Source organism: Aulonocara stuartgranti (assembly GCF_965226115.1).
Source record: "Aulonocara stuartgranti genome assembly, chromosome: 3".
NCBI lineage: Eukaryota > Metazoa > Chordata > Actinopteri > Cichliformes > Cichlidae > Aulonocara > Aulonocara stuartgranti.
In genome coordinates this window covers 18,478,951-18,505,013 of record NC_138941.1, presented here as the reverse complement: position 1 = coordinate 18,505,013, position 26,063 = coordinate 18,478,951, and the positions used below count along the sequence as shown (strand labels likewise).

Below are 26,063 nucleotides of genomic sequence, written 5' to 3'. Positions count from 1 at the left end.
CAAATAAAATGTAATTAACACAAGTGAAGTCTAAGGAGCTTGGAAAGAAAAGCGTCTGGACTTCTTTGAGTTCCTTGAAGACGTTTCACCTCTCATCCGAGAAGCTTCTTCAGTTCTAAGGGTCAATGGTGGAGAGTCCCAGATTTAAACCCAGTGGGAGTTTCCCCCCAAAGAGGGACAAAGAACCCCCTGATGATCCTCTACCTAATCACATGAGCCAAGGTGTGAAAGTGGGTGTGGGTCCCAATCAGCCAGGGTTTCGGGTGAGCTCATTGTGAAACCTGGCCCCACCCTATCATGTGATTTCCCGAGGTCAGGAAATCACCCACGCCCACTCCCAGGATGTGAGTGGACGTTACGGTGTCTGGGGAGGGAACTCAAAACTGGATTATAGATGGCAGACAGTTGGTGTCATAAACCACCGCCTCTGTTTAAAGATGGTCGCTCACAGTGGACGTAAATGGCTTCTTTCACTCCTCCATCTGTCCAAAATGTGAACATTGGCATCCTCAAAGACTGACCTTTGTCCTTTAGATGCAGATGAACTGCTGAGTCTTGTCCCGTGGAGGTGGCTCTTCTATGTTGTGCCATGTGCTTGTGAAGTGGCTGTTTGGTCTCTCCGATGTAGAAGTCCAGGCATTCCTCGCTGCACTGTACAGCGTACACCACATTGTTAAGTTTGTGTTTAGGAGTTTTGTCTTTCGGGTGAACCAGTTTCTGTCTGAGTGTGTTACTGGGTCTGAAGTACACTGGGATGTCGTATTTGGAGAAAACTCTCCTGAGTTTTTCTGATACACCGGCTACATAGGGGATGACAATGTTGTTGTGTCTGTCTTTCTTATCCTCCCTCGCTGGTGTCTGATGTTCTTTTCTGTGAAGCTGGAATGCAGGCACACTGGACGAGCTTATTCTAAAAAATACAGAAAAAGGAACATTTTATTTGTGTTAAGGCCTAAAAACTACAAATAAGTTATACAATGAACAATATTGAAATACCTTATAGGTGCTGCAGGCCATATAACCAGAATCCAGAGCAATCTCACACTCACATGATGGTGAGGAAAGACATGAGCTCTGCAGTGAGGTTTGAATGTCTCAGTTGGAACACTGAAGAACTCAGAAGACAGCAATACCTGCACAGAGAGACAGAGTAGAAAAAGCATAGATTTGTAATCCATAATGTGAATTAAAACTCAAAAAGTGTCAACAAGTATAATCATTTGAGTGTGGAATTATTTATGCAATAAACAGGATTTTAATTAATTAATTGAATTAAAAAACACTGACATTTGTTTTTTTAAATCAAAGATAAAGAATCATACCGCTCTCTGCTCTGAGGATCACTGAGCATCTCTGACAGGAAATACAGTTTCCTCAGTATGAGTCATCATTGATGGTCTCAGAGGTGTGTAGTGTGGTAGCATGATGATGGTCTCCAGATCAGGCAGGAGGTCAGGTGATGGGTGTGTCATCTTCTCCATTGAAGACACACTGGTATGGCAATTCATAACACAGCAGTCTCCTTGTGGCATGTAGTTATCTGTGCAGTCCAGCACTGATGGATCAAGTTTGGCTCAGCAGTTCATGAAGATGGTGTCTGAAAAAATATATCTAACAAAACACGTGCTTATAACACCACCCACCCAGCTCAGCCCCCAAGTGTCTATGTAATGCTGGTATGGGGTGTCGGTTACTAAGTCTAATCAGAAAGCGGGGGCTACACCTAAAGCCCACACTTTTTGATGTCTTTGTTTATTAGCAGCTTTTTCCAGCTGCTCAGAGAATTCTGACTTGGCCTTTATCCACCCAAACCCAAACCCACCCGGATAAAGGCCAAGTCAAACTCACACACCATACCAGCATTACATAGACACTTGGGGGCTGATCTGGGTGGGTGGTGTTAAACTGTAGTCGGGAACTTTCAGAAAACTATCCATTTACTTCTAAATCAGTTTTTATACATATTCTGTAAGCTGTACTAATGTTTTTCTCTACATAATGTATCATTATAGACATCTCTGGTAGCCTAAAGATAGTTTATAACTTTTGACATTTTTTACCTGTAAAACATGATAAGCAAAAACTCATTCATCACAAAAACTTTTGATTCTACAAAAGCTACTATAATCAAGAAAATATAATTGTCTGTATTTATTCATGTGACCCATAATAAATACCTGCATTTATGTGGGATTTATTTATTTACTATTTCATATTTTCAAGCCCTTGGAGGGGAAGATCTCGTTTGTTGAGCTACATACGTCACAGTAAAAAGATTTAGTCATTTAAAACATGAGAATAAAAGAAATGATGTTGGTTTAATAAATGTTGCAGCACATTTCAGATCAGAGGTGCATGATAGCAGATGTTCTCTGCTCTGCATGAAGTTCAGCAATGATTTGGTGAAATGATTAATAACATTGCAATAAGAAAGGGTCTTCTGACAGACAGAGTAGGGAAGACCCTTTTTTCAATGAAAAATCTTTTTCATGCTCTACAATCAGTAAACTCTGTAACAAACATGATCTGTAATTGTTTCAAAACTCACCAGACGACTTCATGATTGGCTCGAGGACAGGACACAAAAGACAGGGTTGTGGTAACTGTAATATGATCTCAGAACACCTGAATACAGACATTTCTGTGGCTGAGAAATAAAAATGAGGTCAAGCAGGGTGTTCTTGTCTGTAGTGCCAGAAGTGATCAGCTGTGAATACCCTCTCGACTGAAACTGCTCCAGAATCTGTTTTCTTCCACTCTGCAACTGGTTCTCATTAAAATCTCCACACACAATTATTGGGTGACAGTCCATGATTTCAAGTGAATCTAAAAGACTTACCAGGTTTTGCATGAATGGTGTCAAACTGTAGTCAGGGGGTCTGTACACAACAGCAATGAGTGCAGGGAATGGAGCCTGAACCTTCAACACTAAAAACTCAAGATCAGTGACATTATGCAGATACTGTTTTACCTGAACCTGAAAATGATTCCTCAAATACACAACAACTCCCCCACCACTTCTGCTGGCCATGTGAGGAAAGTTTGTGTAGGAAACATGTCTGTTGCGTTTGAACATGGTGTAGCCATCCAAATGAAGACTGTCTGCAACAAAGGAGCCTTGAAGGTGAGACTCGGTGAGACACAAAACATCTGCTAAACACATTTCATGATGACTCTTGATGTCACTGATGTGAGATGGCAAACCCTCCGTATTGTGATGGATCAGTGTAAGAGTGTCAAGTCTGCTGGCTGTTTCTCTGACCTGAAGAAGAGGCATCATTTCCTCAACACTGGCTTGTCTCATGGTTTGGAGCGCTGCAGTTACCTCGGGATTGGCGTAAATCTTTTTCTCATCCAAGTCCTGCAAATAGAGTCCACTGAGAGACGTCACCCTGCTGAGAGCAACGTAAGCCATACCTGGTTCAAAAATGTTCTTCATTGAAACTACAGCTGTCTGTGTTGTAAGACCCTGAGTTTTGTGAATTGTGCAAGCGAATGCTAGCTTTACAGGAAACTGTCTGCGTACTGCTCCTTTAAACTTCAGACTCTCCTCTGCTCTCTCAATGTAAACCAGATCATCAGATGCTGCATTAGCACTGCGGTTGTGTCTCATAGGCTGCCGGTTGTCCATTCTGAGCCCCAGTTTAATTATGTGTCCATCATTTTCAGATCTCACCACCTTTACCAGTATACCAAAAGCACCGTTGACCAAACCGTTTAGTGTGTCCAAATTTCTGGTCAGCATGACTCGAGCTCCTTCAGCAACATTCAGAGTGTCAGGTAAATCATTTCTCCCACCTGTAAATGGTTTGTCTCTTCGTTCCATTCTGCCTGTACATTTATCCTTCTGGAAATCGTCTGCATTGATGATTATGATGTTTGAATGAAGCTTCTTCAGGGTATCTGTGTTGTGGGATTCCACATTCTTGTTGGTGGCATAAATGTGTAAGACCTCAGTTGGACATTCTTCTGGTGCAGTCACAGCCTGTGACAACAAATCTCTGTCGCACTGAGAAAGCTCATCTGTCTTTTCTTTGACTCTAATCCTGTTCAGCATCTCTGCAAAGGCCACATCATCTTTCTGACGCATGATCTCGGTTAGAGTGATCATCTGAAAATGTTCCTGCCATAGGTCAATCTGTTCTGGATCGTAAACACAGAGAGGTTTAGACTGTCGCACTGGTGGCAGCTGGTAAAAATCTCCAACAGCTAAAACTGACATTCCACCAAAAGGTCTCTGAGTGCCTTTGATTTGTTTCAGTCTTGCATCCACATAAGCAAAAAGGGGTTTTGAAACCATTGAAATCTCATCAATAACAATAATTTCAGCATTCATCAGCTCAGATCTGACTTCATCCAGTTGGTTACCAAGTCCTTGAATGGGTGGTTTCAGACTCCTGGGTAGTTTCAGTAGAGAATGTAATGTAGAGCCATTGATAGAAAAAGCTGCTGTACCGGTAAATGAAGTCAGTAAAACAGTTGGATTTGATATGTCAGCTTCTTCTGCATTAGCAGGCAGTCTGCTCAGGATCTTTGATGCTTCAGAGTGAATACACTTAATCAGGTGTGACTTTCCAGTTCCTGCACCACCATTGATATAGAAGAAAAATGGATCTGGGTTCAAACCACAAACTCGCTGAATACACCAGTCTCTTATGGCATAGAACACGCAGGCCTGCTTCTGGTTCAGATTCTGATACATTACACGTACCACGGCTGGATCTACTGCAGGTTGTTCTCTGACGGCTCTGATCTTTGTTACAGCATCAGACTGACGACTGTAGTCGGGGACATTCTCCTGTTCGTTCTCATCATCAGAATGTCTCTCAGGAAGATTCTCATCACATTGCAGCCTCACAACTTCAGATTCAGGAGCCAGATTACACCATTCATCAATCACAACATCCCTATTTTGTTCAAACTCTTCCAGTGCACTCTCAATATCCTCAGAGTTCTTCTCATACTTGTCTTTATTTCTTTTCACAACCCTTTTCACAGACTCACTGTGGTCTGAACATGGAAGTCGTACAAAACCTGAGTTGTAGAAGGACTGATAGGTTTGGAACCCTTGTGGTTTCAGTTCCTGCTCTGATCTGTGTGGAAGGTAAAGTCTCAACAGTCGACCATAATATTGCTCAGGATCTTTTTCCTGTGAACAGTGGTAATATCTGATTATAGCTGGTTTATCATTCTTTCGCCTTTGTACAAATCCAAGCTGGTTTAGAAGAGGAAGCACATCTTTTCCTTCATTTGGACCACTTACCAACCTGCACAAGGCAGCAAAATCAGCCAGTGACATTTCCTCATATTCTGGGGTCTCAGGTCTGCATTTGTATTTATCACTCAAACTTGTCATCCAAATATTACAACTGTCGTGTGTTGTGCTTTCCAGGAAGCTCATGGGCCGACTCATTTTTACTGGGTTATCATCTGTTGGTACAAATACAACACTGCGGGAACATTTTTTCATTTTTAGGCCACAGACTCGAGTCACACACTCCTGTGCGCTGATTTCTCTCTTTTTTGAGTAAGCCTGCATCACAGCTCTCATTTCATCACACTCATTGACGGTGTTCTTATCAGAGTTGTCAATAACTGTCTTCAGGTATTCAGAGAGGCCAGATTCTTTCTTTGTTATATATTTACAGAGGTATTCTATACATGAATAGGCATTCAAAATGAATGAGACATCTAAATTAGAGTTCCAGGCTTCAAGCAGGTCTGGGTTGTAATTGTTGATCCAACACTCATTTGGGTCACGTTTCAGAATCAGAGCTGTTTTCTTGTTTATGTCTTGGAGGCACTGTTCATACTCATTCATTGTCAAGTTGCATCGTGACAGAATCTGCTCTATGGTGAGGGAAGCAGCTTCAGGTTCCTTCAGCAGGTTCAACAAAGGTCTGAGTTTGGCTTTTGCAGCTTCAGTGTCTGAATCCTCATCCTGTCTCACAATCATTGTTCTTGTGGCTGGTGGTTTGGGAAACCCAAATCTACAACCAGAGTTCACACTCTTAAAGCATGTCTTTGTGTGGTTTTTGCTGTGCTTTTGTAGCTCAGTGACTTTTTTGTGCAGTTCAGGTTGTTTTTCTGGATCAGGGAGTTGAGCTGAGATGTATCTGTCAACAAAGTCACAGACAGTTTGGTCGTCATCCACATCTGCTTCTACCTTTTCTCGAATCCACAGCAACATGTGTATATGTGGACTACCTCTGTGCTGGAACTCAACTCTGTAAAAGTAATCAATGATCTCACCAAGGGGCTGTGCAGGAGAAAAAAGCAAATCTCTGAACAAAGCCTCAACACGTTTATCAAACATTCGCATGGTGGTTACTGGATTTGATCTTAGAATTTCACACTTTTCTGACCAGTCCAGGGCTTCAAAATCAACCTCTTCACCTTGCTGTCTCTTTATTGCTTGAATCACTTCAGGCCATCTCATCTCAGCAGCAGAGAAAGTGACAAAGAACTGAGGTGTTCCTATTTGGCGAACCATGCTGAATAGATCTCTGGTAGTTTTCTGCCAGTAAGCTGGAGTTCCTCTGAGTGGCTGCATAAATCTGATTGCATCTTTATTTCTTACCAGCTTCTCTACTTCTGTCTTACTTTGTAACATTCCTGATGTGATTTTGCGTCCATCTTTGGTCATAGTTTTACCTTTCCTTAGCTGTATTGTCATGCTGGAATTAGCCAAGTGTATTTCAGTGACAAACTGTGAGAAAAACAGGTAATTTGTGTCTTTAGCAAATCTTGCATCAATGTTGAAAAGCCTTGACTTGAAGTAAGCACTTGGTGTGAGTTTAAGACGTCTCTTTTCATCCAGTGTATTCTGACCAGTAGGAAACTGCACAGGAAATGCCATGGCTTCCAAATGAGGAGTTCTGAAGAAGCTAACAGGATTGTTTCTTTCTGCAGGAGCCACACAATATGTGTTATCAGTGAAACAGAGAATCTCTTCTGAAATGTCTACGGGCTGCAGACAACTTTCTAGAGCAAAACCTCCATTGTTCAAATCACTTTCTGGTTCATCTGGATTTTGTTCCTCTGGTTGTTCATCACAGGATTGCATATTAATATCTTGGTCACTTTGAGACTCACTTTCACACAAAAGGGCATCTTTTTCATAGTTGTCAATTTCCATTAAATCTGCTTCATTATAATCATCACTTGCCATGCTGGCTTCATCACTGCTGTCATCATCAGGTAACGTTGGATCACAAAGCAATGCATCATCTCTGATAATAATATCTGTGTACTGTGGATGAATTTGTTTCAGTTTACGCAGAGCTTGAATGAGTTTAGACCAGGTGACAGTCTGGAACAGCTGATGGCCTTTGTAGCACAGTCGTCTTTTCAGCTTTATCCTCATGATCTGTGATTGGCTTCTGATCCTCGGTAAACTGTCAACTGTTTGTTGGACCTCAGATGGTACACACACCACATTACCACGTATGAGTCTCTGTCTCCCCTTTGGAAGAGGAATAATCTTAGCAAATGGTATGCATTTGGCAATCAGATGTCTCTCCAGAATGTTGAGATCACAAAGTTCAGCTGGAATATCCTGCAGTTCTAAACCGTTAACAGCAGCAAGCCTGGGCATGCATCCACTTTTGAGGGAACTGTGACATGTGTGACAGATATACTCTTTTTTTCTCTCAACAGGAAAGCTGCAGTGATCATGACATGCTTCATCACACACATGAACAAATTTACCAGTTAGGCACTGATGAGCTACAGTCTGGTGTTTTGAGTAATTTTCTCTTTTGCAGATTTTCACCTGATTAGGAAAAGAAGCTTTTAGACAAACAGTACAAACATAAGATGGTGCTGACTTAATGTTTGATCTGAAACGAGATATGGCCTCATTCATTAAAGTGTTCTCTGGATGACACTGTAAACTCTCAGCTGGTCGATGCATCTGGCGATATTTCCGTTTTATATTCATTGCACATCTGATATTATGCATCTGTCTGAAAGAAAAACCGTTCCAATATTTTACTCTCATTCGTTCTCTCATATTGTCCTTGTGTTGTTGCTGAAATTGTTTTTCTTCTCCATACCGCTTTGTCATATAAGATCGTTTTTTCTGTTTAAAATCTTCGCTTTTTTTATATAGGTTATATACATATGACCTCATGTAAGCTTTGTGTTTCTCTCTGAATCCAGCACAAGTTCTGTATATTCTTCTTATACGCTCTTTCTGCTTTTCTCTGAATATGGGAGACTCTCTATATGTTCTTGTTACACGTTCCTTCTGCTTTTCTCTGAATAGGGGATTGTCTTTATATGTCCTTATGACACATTCTCTTTTTCTCTCTCTAATTTTAGCACTTTCCCTATACATCTTTCTTAAATGTTCTCTCTGTTTCTCCTTATAGGTAGCATTTAATTTATACAATTCATTTTTGTACATGCTCTTTTTCTGTCTGTGATCAGGATCATTACACTTCTTAGTTGAGTTTTTTTTCTTTGTCTTGAAGCTTTCATCAAACCTGTACATCTGCCTTTCTTTCTTCTTCTGATTTTCCTTTCTCTGTGGTACTTTTTCTTGGGCTAATAATCTTCTCCTTATTTTTCTCCTTTGCTGTTTATTATATTTCAGCAGTTTATCTGAGAGTTCCTCTGTTATATTAGTTAAACAGTAGGCAGTGTTTGAATCATTCTGAGGAACAGAATCTGATGTTACCTGCGTTTCTCTCACAGAGGATGCAGATGTTTCTTTTTCTAAATACTCAGAAGGAAGATGGTTGTTTTCAGTAGCAGCTGTCTCATTTGAATAATCCACTCTGGATGATGTCACTTCAGTCGTTAAAGTGTCTCTCACAGTCTTCTGTGTCTGGTCAGTAGATCTTTGGGAGTTTATTTCATGAACGGCTTCATTTAAAGCTGGTGCTGTAACAGTTGTAGCTGTTTGTCTGTATTCGGTGGTTTGATTAGCATCTCTTTGGTCAGCAGCGTTTTCACTGTGAAACTCGATGGGCTGTAGCTCATAAGTACAGCTTGGTGCGATGCTGAACATTCTGTACAAACGTTTGATCCTGTCAATCATGTCATTAAGACGTGTGAATTTCAACATAACTGCAGTTCCACCACTTACACTTAGCGACAATGGCATACCAGTAGACTTACGTGGGTGAGGATCAAAATATGCATATTCACCTGAAGTCAGCCTGCTAACAGCGATGACTGTTCCTCCCATGACTAGCAAAGCATAGCGAACGTCTGAAGCCAAACACTGTAATCCCTGTTCAAGGCTCGGAAAGTGATCTGTACCATCAAATGTGCCGTAATGAGCAAACTGAGACATGTCGACTTGATACTCGTGTGTGCGGCTGGTAACAACTGAGGGAAGTTCATCGCAGGCTAGAAACACACTGTTCACAAACCTCAGTCTGGCATCTGAATAGACGGCATGGCCTTTGTCCAACACACGGTTTAGATCTGCTCTGGTAATAAATTCATCCTCGTGTAAGAATGACAGGAAAACCAAACTGTTAGCCATGCATTGCTGATTCCGGTACTTTCCATACCTAGGAGCGGCCTGGCTTCGGGAAGCACAGACGCTACTCACTCGTGGACTTTCACTGTTTGTAACCTGTACATGAGACTGTCCTGGAGCTTGTCCATCATGCTGTGTTTGTACAGTTAGCTGGGGTTTAGTCTGGATTACCTGCATAACTTCAGGCTCTGGGACAGACACTGAGGGAACACTTCTTTTTACCACATCTGCATAAGACACTGTGGCTGTCTGAACACTGCTCTGCACTTCTGTGCTGGGAAAAGCTGAAACACACACCTTTACCTGCTCACTGCTCTGAGAAACATTCACCTGTTCTTTCTGCTTTTGCCATCTAAGCTTCAGGGACTGCGACCTTTGACTTTTTCTTGGCATTTTGCTGAAGTACAATCTGGAGCTTATATGTGGTTATACACAAATATAAACAAAACTGAACCTTGAAACACAGAAAAACTTATAACTCCTTAAGTTACTGTTAAATCTGAGAAATGTACTATTATACTATAAAATGTTTTTATGAATATATGAATAGATGTTAAAAAGCTGATTTGTACTCCAAACTCAAAATAAAGGAAATTCAAAGTTCTCTGGAAACAATTTGGTCCGTTTTATTGTACCTCTTTTAGAAACGGGGTTTCTTCAGCTGGATGTTCTGCAGCAGTCAGGAAACAGGAAGTCTGGGTCCTCAGGCACTTCTCGATGACAATACTGACTGAATACTTACACTGAGTGACAAAATGGGTTAGTCCTTAAATAATAATACTATAAACTTGCAGTCAAATGTTATAGCCAATGAAACAGACTAACAGACTGGATCTAATTTATTATTTATCTGAATGTATGTATTACAAAATAACCAGATTATCTTATTACAAATAAACTTATAAAAAGGTGATATTTTATACAATTGATCAAAGTAAGCCAAACTAGCAGTCCAAACTAAAGTCTAATGCAAAATTAAAATGACAAATGTAGGGCTGTGTAAGTAGTTTCTACTATAAGTTCTACTGTACTGTAATTCTACTACTGTATATTCAACTTGTAATTTAAAGCAAAATGACTGAATGTGAGAGAGCTTAATGACAGGAAAGAAAGAGCAGTGAGAGCAGAGATCTCTCAGAATTCTGTAACAGATAGATCAAGTTCTGGTAACTTGGATTTCTGAAAATTGGATTCTGAAAGGATTCTCAAAACTTGGATTCTCAAATTAGATAGAGCAGTAGAGATAGAGGGATACAAGATGGAATGGCTTTCAAATTAGATAGAGCGGTAGGGATAGAGGGATACAAGATAGAATGGCTTTCAAATTAGATAGAGCAGTAGGGATAGAGGGATACAAGATAGAATGGCTTTCAAATTAGATAGAGCAGTAGGGATAGAGGGATACAAGATAGAATGGCTTTCAAATTAGATAGAGCAGTAGGGATAGAGGGATACAAGATAGAATGGCTTTCAAATTAGATAGAGCAGTAGAGATAGAGGGATACAAGATGGAATGGCTTTCAAATTAGATAGAGCGGTAGAGATAGAGGGATACAAGATAGAATGGCTTTCAAATTAGATAGAGCAGTAGGGATAGAGGGATACAAGATAGAATGGCTTTCAAATTAGATAGAGCAGTAGGGATAGAGGGATACAAGATAGAATGGCTTTCAAATTAGATAGAGTTGGGAGAGTGATAGGATAGACAGAATTGCTTATAATGATAGAGAGAGAGAGGATCTTCTGCAGCAGGTCACCTGTAAGACACAAAAGGCATGGAATTAGTCATATTTCCAACATGCTTGGATTTACCATATTCTTCAGACTATATGGCACACCTAAAATCCTGTCATTATCTCAAAAACATACAATGTGCCTAGCGTATCGATTCTGGTTATGCTTACTGACCTCAAACGGGATTTCTGTGGTACACAGCGCTCAAAATTCTGTCAAATATTTTAGTAAGACTTCGTAAGCTACTTGATGTATTGTCAGAGCATTATGGCTACCATAGTCAGGACCCTCGCAGAGTAATTCGTACGGTGCTTCAACATAACATTATGGTGTGTGTACAAGGACCTGGCACGTGCTAAGAGACATGCTTAAGAAGCAGATTTCAAACTGATCAACCCATGAAGAGTTTGATGGATTTGTGGATGAGGAATGAACTGAAAAAGTGAGTGTATTGTTCTGTATTTTATGTGTTACAACTGAACAGTGTTGAGAGTTGTTTGTGAATGACTTGAATAAAGTTTGACTTATCTGACTGTTTGTTTGGCTTAATCTGCCTTAAAAACAGGCTTGTTTATTGACATTATGCCTTATAATCTCAAAAATACAATACATGTAGGGCTTTAAATACTAAAGACTTCTACAGTAAATTATTGGACTGAACAGAATGACAATGTTTAACAAATGATGGTGGAACTGTTATAAGGACATTTTTACATTCTATTAAAACAATAAACTAAGTCTATAAACTCAAACTAAGACGTGCTGCTACAGTAACTTACTGTAAATATTAAATGGTCCAACAAAACCAACACACTGAGGTTACAGCACAGTTTCAGGTCACTCTGTATGAATTTTGGCAAAATGAGAAATTTGGAGACAGCTAGTTTCTACACAGCAGTTTCTACATATTTCAGTCACATTTGGGGCATGTTTGATACACAGCAATAAGCACTACACTAAATCTATAATAAACTTATCATAGCTGATATAAAGGCCTAATTAGCAAAATTTAGTATGATGATCATTTCTTTGTAGATCATTTCATGATAAAAAGAACAGAAGTGAGTGCTGTATCTGAGCTGTTGCATGTAAGATCTTTGCTGGAGATTCCCACATTTCTTAAACAAACAAACAAACATGACTTTCAGACAGTTCATCTTTTGTAAATTAGGGCAGGATTATTTTCAAAAAACAGCCTTGATAAAAATATCAGGCCACTATAAAATGTCTTATGTTTATGTTTTCATCCCACCTATATTTTGCAAGTCATTATGACAAATTACAAAAAGCATTTTTTAGGCAGTGATTTAAGGGAAGAAGCTTTTGAAATCCACAATGCCCTACCACCAGTGGTCTCAAACTCTGGTCCTTAAGGCCTGGTGTCCAGAAACTTTTCTATGTGTCCCTGTTGCAACACACCTGAATAACATTAGTAGGTCATTAGCAAAACTCTACAGAACGTGACTGCATGCTGAGGTGGTAATTCAGCCATTTGATTCATGTTATAGCAGCTCATGAGTGAATGAACATGATGCAATGAAAGTACTTTTAGAAGTACATTTTTCCAAACACTTAAATTACTTAAATTTGAACAGTCTTCGGGGATGCCACTTCAACACAGTCAAATTCTATACTCTCACTAATGACCTACAAATGTTATTCAGGTGTTTTGTAACAGGGACACGTGGAAAAGCTTCAGGACACCGGCCCTTGAAGAGTGGAGTTTGAGACCCCTGTCCTATGTGAATATTTAATTGTCCCTAAACTGCTAGTCGTGAGCTGCTCTAATGTGAAACAAACACATATAGTTCTGTAAAGGTTTACAAAGAGATTTCTAAGGATCTGGAGACCCCAGAAAACAAAAACGCTCCCAGATATTGTAGCTGAACAGGCAAAAACAAGTTGCCTAATAATATCTCGATGATAACCAAGAGCTGTGCTGACTAACTGCACTAAACTGAATCATCTATAGTGAGAGAAAAACACCAGCATTAAAGTCAAACATGGTGCTGTTACTGTGATGTCCCAGAGTTCCTTTACTACTTCAGGACCTACATCAACTCATCAGGTCCTGGGCTTAAGTTTAATCACACTTAGGATCTGAAGCACACAAGCAAGTCCAATTGAATGAATGAAACAAAACACTTGGTGTAAACGAATCAGTCTGGACTTTAATGAAATTAAGATACTTGGTATGACTTGAAAACCCTATCCATCCATCCATCCATCCATCCATTCGCTTCCGCTTATCCTTTTCAGGGGGCACTGGAGCCTATCCCACCTGTCATAGGGCGAGAGGCAGGGTACACCCTGGACAGGTCGCCAGTCTGTCGCAGGGCCAACACACAGGGACAGACAACCATTCGCACTCACATTCATTCGCAGATACACACCTAGTGACAATTTGGATTATTCAATTAACCTATCCCCACAAGCTGCATGTCTTTGGACGGTGGGAGGAAGCCGGAGTACCCGGAGGGAACCCACGCAAACACCGGGAGAACATGCAAACTCCACACAGAAAGACCCCGGCCTGATGTTGGAATTAAACTCAGGACCTTCTTGCTGTGCGGCAACAGTGCTAACCACCGTGGTACTTGGTATGACTTGAAAACCCTATATTGGGCCTTAATTAAGACTTTTTTCTTTTCTTTTTTTGCCTGTCCTGTTTGGATCTAATTAAGACAATTCTGAAATTATGGTGGACCAAAATCAACCAGTGATGTAAACCAGTCATTACCAGTTACTGTAAATGCTTGATGGTAATTGTTGCTATCAGGGCATCCACAGCTGGGTATTAGAGACCAATATGTTTTTACATTAGACCAGGTTGTTCTGGTTCAAAAATGAAATCATCACTTTAAAACTGCTTTTTGTATTTATCCAGGTCATCCTTGCTAGATGATTTGAAACATGTGAAAAAAAGCATAAACAAAATAAATCTGCAAGGAAGAAAGACCTTTCTCAGCACTGTACTGCAGACAAAACCTTTACTTACCAGACTTGCGACGATCAGATCAGTATCCTAGAGAAAGGAAACAACACATCAGATCACTGTTTAATGACTTACACTGTTGAACCTCTTCACACACAATCCAATTTACTGTGACATGAAATAACTAGTAAGATCCTCAATTTCTTCAAGCCTTTATGAACTCACTGTAGTCTAAAGAGGACAAACTTTAGTTACAGAGTCTCACATGACGATAACATGTGTAATAAAGGCATGCATACTACAGAAGTGCAAAGAAGAGGCACCAATATTTGTTGGTACAGATTATGGCTTTTTAGCTCCATCATTTTCTATCACAAGTCAGTGCTTAATAAAGTGTGGAAAAACCACAACTGTTAGAATCAACGGAAAACCTCATTAGGTTTTAGTTCTGATCTGAATATGTAAATCCTAAAATACATGTAAATTCTGACATGTTATAGTAACAACAGTGGCACGCCATTTTTGCAATTAATTTCTTAAAAATTATAATAAAAAGTCCATTGTACCTGTTGGCAGGAATCTTTTTGTATTTTGCAATATTTCCCTTTTATATATAATTTTCAAACACATTGTATCAAGCAACTTATTAAGAAACTGATTTAAACTTAGTGTACATAAATTACACACAGGCTTTAACATACACAACATTGCCTACTCACAACTCTGGTTCTCTTAGTCTTTTATTATTGCTTAAATGTTTAACGTACCACTTCTGTTCACTCAGGCAAAAATACTTCTATAGTGGTCTGACTTTAATGTAATACATAAGCAGAATATGAGTGAAGATATAAATCAACAACTGTGGTGCTCTTAAGTGTTTAAGCTACCACTTACACTAACTCACCTAAAATGCGTTCATAGTTATGTCTGCTAGGTAAATCCATAAACAAACGGAGAACATGAACAACTGTATAAAAACAGTTGTTTGTGTTCAAACATAAAAATCAGACACAAATGGCCTGTTAAACTTCAGGGACAGTCAGAGGTCATGTGTGGGGCCTTTGCTGCTACAAAGTATAAATTCTGACCATTTGTTTTTGCCCATCAGTAAATGGTAATGTCACAAAAACCAAACTACGTTAGGTAAGTTGCTAAACATGTTACACAGTGACAATGTCATATTACTGCAGTTACAATTGCTGCTTACTTACCAGCAAAGGCAAAACCGAAGTTCTGTTTCACTCTGTAACAAAAGAACAAAAATACAGAATGAGACAACTGAAATCAGCATCAGAGTCAATACTGCATCACAATCTGTAGTGAAAAAAAAATGTTAAATTCTTTGTTTACTATAAACACCCGATCTTCTCTTTCTGCACCTTATTAAAGATTTCTGTCTTTATTAAGGTGATGTGTCGTTTTATCGATCTGCAATAAGCCACAGAAATTCCTCATTAACGTAAAGCTCTAATACTTTGGTGCTATTACATAACACAGCAGATACCACAAGCAATGATTTGCTCGCACTGCACACTTGATCAAATGATAACATCACAGTTTCAAAGCATGCAACAATCACAAATGATACTTGATACTATAAATGCTTGATGGTAGTTCTTCGTATCAGGGCTTCCACAGCTGGGTATTAGAGACCAGCATCTTCTCACATTAGAACAGATAGCTCTGGTTTGGTTTTCTCTGCTTCATATGTGAAATCATCCCTTTAAAATGCTTTTTTGTATTTATTCATATCATCCCTGTTAGATGATTTGAAACATGTGACAAAAAAGCATGAACAAAATAAATCTGCAAGGAAAAAAAGACTTTTCCCAGCACTGTACCTCAGACAAAATGAACTCACTTTAGTCTAAAGAGGGCAAAATTTAATTGCAGAGTCTCAAATGGCCTTAACATGTGTAATAAAAACAATAATTACTACAGAAATGCTTTGATAAGCCTTTAAAATTAGACATAAATGGCCTATTAAACTTCAGGGACATTTTTAGGGACACTCAGAGATCTAGTGGGGGGGGGGGGGTTTCCTGCTTATAAATCCTAAATGTGTTTTTGCCCATGGGCAAATGGCAAGATATCACAAAAAGCCAAACTATTGTATGTAAATTGCTAAAAACTGTTACACAATCCCAATTTCATATTGCTTCAGTTACAATCACTGTTTACTTACCAGCAAAGGCAAAACCAAGCTTTATTTCACTCTGTGTAACAAAAGACAAAGAACAAAAATACAGGATCAGAAAACTCAAATCAGCATCAATACTGCATCACTCTCTGTTGTCAAAAAGATTCACTAAACTTCTTTGTTTACTACAGCTGGAATACAAACAACAACTCTCCTCTGTTTTCTTTGGTCTACATCTCATTTAAGATTGCAAAACACTCATACATGAAAAACTGCACGACATATTTTTAAGGCTTTAATATTTGAGGTGGTCTGCATTCAAATTCTACTTCCTAAAATATTACCAACTGCACATAGTATCATAGTAAATATGCTGTAGTTTTAAAATAAATATCTATGTACCATACTAATAATAATACACTGCCATATTTTATTTATGTGAAGGTGGGCTGTTGTTTATTTCATTAATTTCCCACAAAGTGAGAATTTAAACTGTGCTGCAGATTTAGGTTGGCACAAACAAGCCTTTGTTAAACAGTTCTTAAAAATTAAAGTCTACATATTAGGAGTTCTTATTATTCTTGGGCTATGTCCACACGTACTTTTGAAAATGGAGATTTTTCTATGCGTTTGCACCTTTCGTCCACACTTAAACGGCGTTTTCGGTCACTGAAAAACTAAAAACGCTTGCCAGAATATTTTCGAAAACTCCGTTTTTGCATTTATGTGTGGACAGGGAAACGGAGAAAACGCAGCGCCTTTTTTGACGTCACACTGTGCGCAACGTTATTGTTTCGGTGAAATGCATTTCTACAATACGGTTACTGTTAATTGTTCTCTCTGCAGTGTTTAAATGCTTACATATGCGCACACAGTTACTGTCCCCCCACAGATATGACTCGGTTCTGCTTCTATGCCCCATCTTTGTTTACCATTTCCCACCGAGGCTTCTAGACTTCTGATTGGCCAACATTTCTACACGGTTAGGAATATAGCGCCACCTGCTGCTTTGGTATGTTCCTAGCAGCGTTCTCCTTCATTTCTGCATTTATGTGTGGACGGGATTGTTTTTTAAAACAGAAACGGAAAATCTCCGTTTTCAAAAATACCCGTGTATGTGGGGACATAGCCTATGTTTAATCCTCAGTTTCTCCCCCTCCTTTGTCTTAATTAACCCACAAGACCTGGACAAACGTGACTCTTTTTCTCCCGTGTTCGGTCAGAGGCGGTAAAATGGCTCCTTTGATCTTGCCGACAGCTGACACTGAATCTAAGATGGCGGTTCGTTAAAAACTTTACAGCATAAAGAATGAGGCTGTTTTAACCAACTGATTTGTGAAGAGAACTAACTGCACCTTATGTAACAGACTGACAAACACACCAAATGTAATTAATAAAACAACACAATAACCGTGGTTCACAGTCAAATTTTCATTTCACACTGGGCTCAAAGGAGCGCTAGGCATTAGCATCGGGTTGTTAGCTCATCAAACACTCCTTTTACATACAAAAATGACAAAGTTTCACTAAGAAAAAGCAACCACTGTGTTACTCTAATATGAGTTATACCTCGGTTGGCTTTATAAATCACTAAAAGAACTCGTTAAATCACACAAACAGACTATAAACATTTAGGAGAGAAGAGGAGAAGCAGAGCGGCAGCACTCACCCAGAGCGGACTCAGCGAAGTGTGCGGAAAGGCGGATGTCCGGCAGTCAGGTAAAAGATGAGGCGTTCACGGGTAGTAGGAAATTCCAGTATTACACACAATGGGCATTGTAAACATCAAAAATGTAGGTGATTTTAAATATTCTATACAATATTTATTTGCTACAGAAAAAACTCGCAGAACTTTAAATCTATAACTTGAATAAATATTATTAGAAGGCTCTACTCCTGAACACCAACACCAAAGAGCTGAGTTCACCAGACCTGAAAAAAAAAACAACAACAACCAGTCCAGGACAGTCAGTCTGCAAAGATGTTTTAAAGACAAATATATATATATAAACATTATCCATTAAGGATTCCCCTCAAAACAAGTGACTATAATTTCCTAACCGTAAGGGCTAGAACGGTCACTGCACCGTTTTGTTCAGAAGAGATGGGGGAATCTTCAAGTGTTGACAATTTATCATTAAAATGTGAATTTTTAGAGATATATGACATGGATGACTTGTTGACTTAGAAGCCACGAATTCCCCAATATGCAAATAGTATGATTAAGCATAAATACTACATTTAGTAGAAATACTATGTTTTAGCACAAATACTATAAAAAGCAGAAATACTATAATTTAGCAGAAATACTATATTAAGCACAAATCCTATAAAAAGCAGAAATAGGATGATTAAGCATAAACACTACATTTAGTAGAAATACTATGTTTGAGCAAAAATCCTATAAAAAGCAGAAATACTATATTAGGCACAAATCCCATAAAAAGCAGAAATAGTATGATTAAGCATAAATACTACATTTAGTAGAAATACTATGTTTTAGCACAAATCGTATAAAAAGCAGAAATACTGTAATTTAGCAGAAATACTATATTAGGCACAAATAGTATAAAAAGCAGAAATACTATATTAGGTACAAATCCTATAAAAAGCAGAAATACTATATTAGGCAAAAATCCTATAAAAAGCAGAAATACTATAATTTAGAACAAATAGTATAAAAAGCAGAAATACTATAATTTAGCAGAAATACTATGTTAGGCACAAATCCGATAAAAAGCAGAAATACTATAATTTAGCAGAAATACTATGTTAGGCACAAATCCTATGAAAAGCAGAAATAGTATGATTTAGCAGAAACACTGTATTTAGCACAAGTACCGAAAAGTACCAGAAATACTATGATTTAGCAGAATAGTAATAACTTATTGAAACACAAATGCACAGAGGGACACACAAACACAGGCTCTAATCCAGTCAACCAGTCTAACTATATTCAATTTAAATCCTACAATGACATGCTGCCAAATAAGGGCAGGGTCCTCTCTCTCCCACTAAACACACACACACACACACACACACACACACACACACACACACACACACACACACACACACACACACACACACACACACACACACAGAGGGAGAGAGCTGCCGAATTTAAATCCACCAATCAGAGTGGCTGTTTACGTTTTCCCGCCAAAACAGGTGCCTCTTTTTACACACGCAGCACAGAGATGCACAGGATTATTGCAGCCTATTTCTCATAGTGAGGACTCCCCTCAAACAAATGACCATAATTTCCAAACCGTAGGGGCTAGAGCGGTCATTCTTACACCGTTTTGTTCAGAAGAGATGGGGGAATCTTCCAGTGTTTACAATTTATCATTAAAATATGAATTATTAAAGATATTTGACTTCTAATGCACCATAACTGAGTAGAGCGAAGCAAAAACTGCCTTGACTTGCCCTCAAACAACGCTTTGTAACTCGAAATCTATTTGGAGTATCGATATCATTCTTTCACCGTAAGAGACAGCAGGCTTTGGTGAACAATCATGGAAATTTTCAGGTCTCTGTGGAAATCCAACAAAAAGTTATGACGAGAGAAAAAAGTGGTTCATTTCCACAGTTTGAAATCTGAAGAAATCTGAGCGAAGGACGAATTTCCTACCCTCAAACAAGTCCAACTCATTTCAGAACGGTAATAGGTGAGAAAGAAATTCTTGAATTGTGAGCGTCAGGGGTGTCTGAAGATATTCGGGGACAAGCCTCATGTCTTAAAGTCGCTTCGTTAAGGAGATATGACGATTCGAATATGCCTCTCATTACAGAAATCCAGCGATGATTTTGAACAAGCTCTCCATTGACTTTATATGGAGAGTTTTGAGACCTTGTGTTGGTCTGAGGAGATTTGCAAAAATTCTATAAATCCCACAACAATGATAGTGACATTTTCTGAAAGCCAGCAAAAATACCTACGTTTTGATGTATAATTTGTGGAAGTTGAGTGAAAATTGAGCAAGTAGCAAGAAGTTGTTCGGACATGAAGTGAAAATTGCAAAACCTTCAGTGGCACACTGGAAGCCAAGAGCATAGCAACCATAACAACGCATGTATTTTGTGAAAAATCACAATTTTGCAACTCAAAACTTTAAGAGGCATAAAAGTAAAACAGTAAAAGATTTGAAAAAGCTGAATCATACCTGAATAGCCCAATAATTTATGAACATTTTAAAGTTTGAATGGTTGTTCTAGGTGAAAATATGAGGAAGTAGTTAAGTTTCAAAAACAAGCAAATTTTAGCAGAATTGCAGAAGTTTCCCATTCATTTCAATGGGACAAATTAAAGGAAAAAAGCTTAATATTTTAAAAAGTATAATAGTTAAAAATAGCAAAAATCGTAGCGTAAATTAGCAGAAATAGCAGAATAGTTTAAAATTTGAACGGTGAAAATCGGCTGAAAATTGTGGAAGTAGTTAAGTGCCAAAAAGTGTACGGAAGCAACTAGAATAATAATAAAGAATAAAGAGAAACAGGAACTCAATAGTGTGGATGCTTAAAGCATCCACACAATAAAGATTAGAATAACAATACTGTGAATGCTTTTCAAGCATTCACACTAAATATTGAATGAGATAAAAAAAAAACCCCGAATTTAACCTGAAAACAAAAGTGCTGAACTGCTAAAAGCTGAAGGTTACACAGAAGAAGAAGTTGGAAAAAAGCTGAAAATGTTTTAATTGTAAATTAGAAAAACCTAAGAAATGAGAAAAGAACATTTAGAGTCAGAAAACATCTGAAAGAATATTAAAAGGTCATATTCTTTGAATCACTGAATGACTCAAATGTGATCCCTCCACTTTGATCCACACAGTTTAAAAAGTTTAAATGCCTGAGCTTTGAAAGACAAGATGTTGGAAAGAGAACAATAATGGCGACAATTTGAGGGTAAAATGATGGCTGTAACACTGTGGACACAGCAGCAGTTGAAAGAGAAGTGCTTAAGATGAATCTTGGGACAGTGGCAGGCAGAGCTCATTAAGCAGGCAGGTGTGAGCCTGGTTGCTATAGTGACTGCACCCAATGGCTCCATACACACGTACACAGACATGCGCCTCACTTTTGCTGCTTAAAATGAACAGAAAAGTCAGGCCGAAACAAATCGCTCCCAAATGAAAAGTATAGGTCGTATTGACGAAATTCTTTCACCGTGAGCGGCAGCAATGTCCACTCTACCTAATTCTCAGTTTTCATGCCTGTGGAGTTTATTATATGGACGTGGTGACAGTGTAAAAACACCATGCTCTTCTGATTTTCAAACCAACCTTCTGAGCCGTTTTAACATTAGAGTCTATGGAAGAGTTGGAGGGAGGAGGCTGTGCATTGGTGACATTTATGAAAGAACCGTAACACCTAGGACAATAGTAAACACATTGGATGAAAGAGGACAGCCATGGCTACGTTTTGAGGGTAAAATCATACCTGTAGAGCAAACGCTGTGGACACAGCAGCAGTTTTAAAAAAGATTTTAAGATTAATTTTTTTGCTCCTCTCACTCTAGCAGTTGAGCTGCCTCACTCTAGCCCCAACATTCCGTCCCATACACACCCATTATAAACTCTGAAACGGGTGAAAAAACATCATGAAACTTAAACTGGAACTGAAGAAAAAGTATAATAGATATTGAAAAGATAAATACAAGTTGAATAGTTGAATGTCTTGTCTTCGTTTTAAAGTTTGAATGGTGGCTCTATGTCAATGTATGTGGAAGTAGATACAGTTTAAAGAGGAGGAAGTTGAATGAGAATTTGAAGGGTCTCCCCATTGAAATACATTATAAATTTTTGTTGAAAAAAGTTGAATAAAATTAAAAATATAAATGTTAAAAATGAGAAAAAATAGAAGCAATGTTGTCCAAAAGAATAGGAATCTAATGGTGTTTGAATGGTTTTTCTAAGTTGAACGGTTTTGAAGGAGTAGGCTTTCAAAAAACGTACGGAATAGATAATAATAATAACTAGAAAGTGCATTTTCTGAAGAAACTGCAGTGTGAATGCTTGAATCTGAATGTATGCACTGAAATGAATTAATTACTGAATGTTAAGTTAAAAATTCTGAATGAGCTGGAAAATACAGAATTTTTAAAGTGAAAACAAAAGTGCAGAACTTTTGAAAGCTGATGTTCACACAGAAGAAGTTGGAAAAAAGCTAAACATGTTTAAAATGTAAATAATAAAAAAAATGAGTAATGACAAAAGAAAATTTAGAGTCAGAAAATCTCTGAATGAATATTAAAAGTTCAAATTCTTCTAACTGAAATGAACTTAAAAGATGAACAAAAATTCTGGAGAAAATGCAAACTTTAATATACAGCATAATGTTTTTCAGACATATACACATGTGTATATCATGTTTAATAGTATTACATACATCAATTTGTTTTGTATGTCATAGAAAATAACATAAAAATCTTAAGTCATATTTTACAGCTTCTTTCTGAAAAGGACTAGTAGAATAAATAAAAATAACTAAATTAAATAACTAAATAAAAAATAATAAGCAAGATATGAAATACATGAAAATTCAACTTTTAAAACCACAATCCTGAACCTTTAAATTGTGTTGGTTTCTTAGAACATGGCTGAACAGCTGTTTCTATCGTCCTACTTAATCTGTCTACACATCTTTTTATTACTCATTCTTCTTTATGTTTTAATGTAAACAGAGTCCACACAGTGGTAAAAGAGAACTGTATAGAGATTTTTGAGTAAACTCAAATGAAAGCCTAAGGTGGTGACACAGTTTAACACGTGCAAATAATCAAATAAACACATTAGTCCTTTTTGTGAACATGGATAAATAAGTATCAATAGTTTACAGCATTGTTCAGCCATGCCACTAAATGCTTTTTTACACAGTGTTTTAACCTGGGCTCAGACACAAAGTCCCAAAATTAGTTAGTCCCTGACTTTGAGTTGTGGTTATGACTAATTATTATACACAAGGCTTTATCTATCTAAACTCTAAGTACACAAATATGAAAAAAACCCTATACTTACCAGCTGATACCCCACACTACACACTAGGTGTGCCATGTGACCTGAAACTTTGGTACAAAATCATCATAATCATTCTGTTAACACTGTTTTTTAACACTGTTTGTGTTGCTGTTCAGCAGTTTAAAATGTTTTAGATTGGATTACATGGAATGAATTTGAATTTTCTTGGGGGGTTTTGTGTGTGTTTTGTTCTTAGCACATTTTTTCTTCCATAACGTTGAATTCCAGTTACCACATTTCTGGTCATATGACATCCCGAGTGCCCACTTAAAAAAATCCCCACAGTTAATTCAACATTAAAACAAAATAAAAATATGTTAAATAAATAAAGGTTTGCTCTGTGATGAAATACTAAATAAGCATACATTGTACAGAGCACTAACAATGACAACAATCCTTTAGCCTGTTGATCAGAGAGAGGCAGTCATTATGTCCATTTAAAACCTGTAATCACAGAGCACAACGTTTCTGTGAAACTATGAAGTCCCATATGATCCTCATCATGTCCAGTGACTTCAGAGTGGATCCTCCCTGTCATCCGGCCAGTGTTTGATGTGTGGCAAGCAGCACAGAAGCAGGATAGCTGAGGACTTTAAAAGAAGAGCAGAAAACAGGAATATGTAGTTGTAAATGTAAATATCAGTGATACTTGTCTTGTCAAAGGGAATAAAATAATGAAAATGTTAACTTACACACTCATTTAGGGAGGATCTTGACACTGCACAGAGGAGGCACAGTCAGTCTGACAATGATGGTGATCTCCAGGGATGTTTTCCTGCAGCAACATTCCTGCCAACTGGCCATATGATCCAGAGTAGTTGGTTTGTAATAAACAGAAAGGTGTATATGTTAGGTAGTGTGCACTCAGAGCTGGTCCTAAGAAACAAACACATCCTGTAATAAACTGAATACCTGTAGTAGTGCTGCTGCAAATATGAAGCCCTTCTATCATGAGTGGTTTCAAAGAAGGTGTTTTGGAGGCTCAGTCACAGAAACTGTGCAGTCTGTTCAGTCCTGAGTGTCTCGGCTCTGAAGGGGATGGATCACAGAGGGAAACACCTGAGTACAGACATTACAATACACTCTAACACTCCTAAGGTCAAGTGAAAACACAATTTAAACACTTCACAAAGAATGAATACATGTTTTCATGGAAATAATGTCATTAACCCTTTTTGTTGTTAGTAAATCTCACCGACTGCTTGTGGGACAAGCTAGAAGGAAGACTTATCACAGAATCTCTCCTGTGCTCCAGATGTGAAGTCTCACGCTCTGATCGTATGGCGATGAAGATGGTGATGATGAAGTTTCTCTGATCTGTGGCATTACAGTTTCTGGCTGCTATGTGCTTCACATTGTTGGATTTTACATGTGAAGATTGGAGAAGACACAGGAGGACTGTGTCTCTCTTAAAAAGAAAAAAAAAGAAAAACAAAGGAAACCTAACAGGAAAGGAAACCCCCCCCCCCCTCAACTCCCACCGTACCCTCCCCCCCCCCCTCCCACTCAACTCCCCAACCTCACACCATCAAATGTCTATACAAATGTAGGGTATCAGCTGGTAACAGAAAGCAAGTGTAACATATGCACTACATATGTAACACTGCTGAAACATTTCTGGCCAGAAATGTGCAGTTATCAACCCAGACCCACCCTGATGATTGCACTGGCCAGAAACATGATAAAAGCTCATAAAAATTTATGTTTCATAGAAAAATTTGTCCAAAAATATAATTGTGTACTTTTGAAAAAGTTTAAAGTTTATAACAAACCAAAATAATAATATTTTTGTAAATAGTATTTCAAAATAGAGGCACACATAAAGTGGCTTAACTGTCATTATTGCTGTAATTAGGTTTGTTTGTTTGTTTGTTTGTTTGTTTGTTTGTTTTTTTAAAAAGCAACCTTTAGTCATTATTGTTCACTCAGAAACAATGAAGAAGCTGTTGAACATTTATGTGTTGTGTAGGCAATCCTCTGGTCCACCCTCCCTCCCTCCCAGCCACAGTGAGACTGGGGCAGCCTGGCAGGATGTTGAAGCCTGGCTGCAGAGAGGATATGCCTACACTGTTCGTTTCAAACTGCTATATTTGATTTTTCTGACATTTATAGGTTACTGTTAGTGAATTTTAGATTTTCTGTAATAAATAAAATTGTCATCTTTTACTGATATCATTACTTAATTCATGTAATTGTATTTTATGTAAACAATTCAACCATTATACTGCAATGCAGAGCGTCAACTTTTAAATATCGCTCTACTTTCTTAAGTCATTCAAAAATATAGAAATTACTTACTGTATTCAAAGATCTAGATCATGAATCATCACAGGACAATACACAGTATACTGGGTCATGGTAACTATGGTATGTCTTCATGACTCCAGAATGGAGACATCGATCTGACTGAGAAATGAAAATTAGGTCAAGCAGTGTGTTCTTCTCTGTGGTAGGGGCAGTGATGACCTGTGCGTATCCCCTAGACTCAAACAACTCCATGATTGGTTTGTTTGCACTGGATAAAACATTCTCATTAAAATCACCACAAACTATGATGGGATGACAGTCCATGATCTCCAATGAGTCTAATAGGCTTACCAGGTTTTTCAGGAATGGCCTCAGAGTGTAGTCTGGAGGTCTGTACACAACTGCAATCAGAGCACTGACTGGTGCTTCAACCTTTAAAGCCAGAAATTCAAGGTCAGTTACATTATGAATGTACTGTTTTTCATG

At 38.2% G+C, this 26,063-nt stretch overlaps 1 protein-coding gene and 2 long non-coding RNA genes across 8 annotated transcripts in view; 1 reads left to right on the top strand and 2 right to left on the bottom strand.

Annotated features, from left to right (window-relative positions):
- The window catches only part of LOC309700493 (uncharacterized protein), a 2,098,293-nt gene that overhangs the window by 1,882,489 nt on the left and 189,741 nt on the right, over positions 1 to 26,063 (top strand). The gene's annotated exons all lie outside the window — the stretch shown is intronic.
- Positions 735 to 18,381, bottom strand: LOC309701335. 6 transcript variants are annotated; one of them, XR_014274940.1, is made up of 10 exons: positions 18,367 to 18,381; positions 17,975 to 18,237; positions 16,351 to 16,381; positions 15,377 to 15,408; positions 14,229 to 14,255; positions 10,132 to 11,253; positions 3,263 to 3,361; positions 1,323 to 3,102; positions 997 to 1,133; positions 735 to 910 (listed from the first exon to the last, which is right to left on the bottom strand). It is a non-coding gene; the product is annotated as an uncharacterized lncRNA (long non-coding RNA). The 6 variants fall into 6 exon arrangements; XR_014274941.1 differs by lacking the exon at positions 18,367 to 18,381 and adding an exon at positions 9,827 to 9,911 and having other exon boundaries at positions 17,975 to 18,275; XR_014274942.1 differs by lacking the exon at positions 18,367 to 18,381 and having other exon boundaries at positions 1,323 to 2,879; positions 2,972 to 3,102; positions 17,975 to 18,274.
- LOC309701466 lies at positions 23,531 to 24,760 on the bottom strand. Its single transcript, XR_014275002.1, has 3 exons — positions 24,243 to 24,760; positions 24,023 to 24,126; positions 23,531 to 23,920 (listed from the first exon to the last, which is right to left on the bottom strand). It is a non-coding gene; the product is annotated as an uncharacterized lncRNA (long non-coding RNA).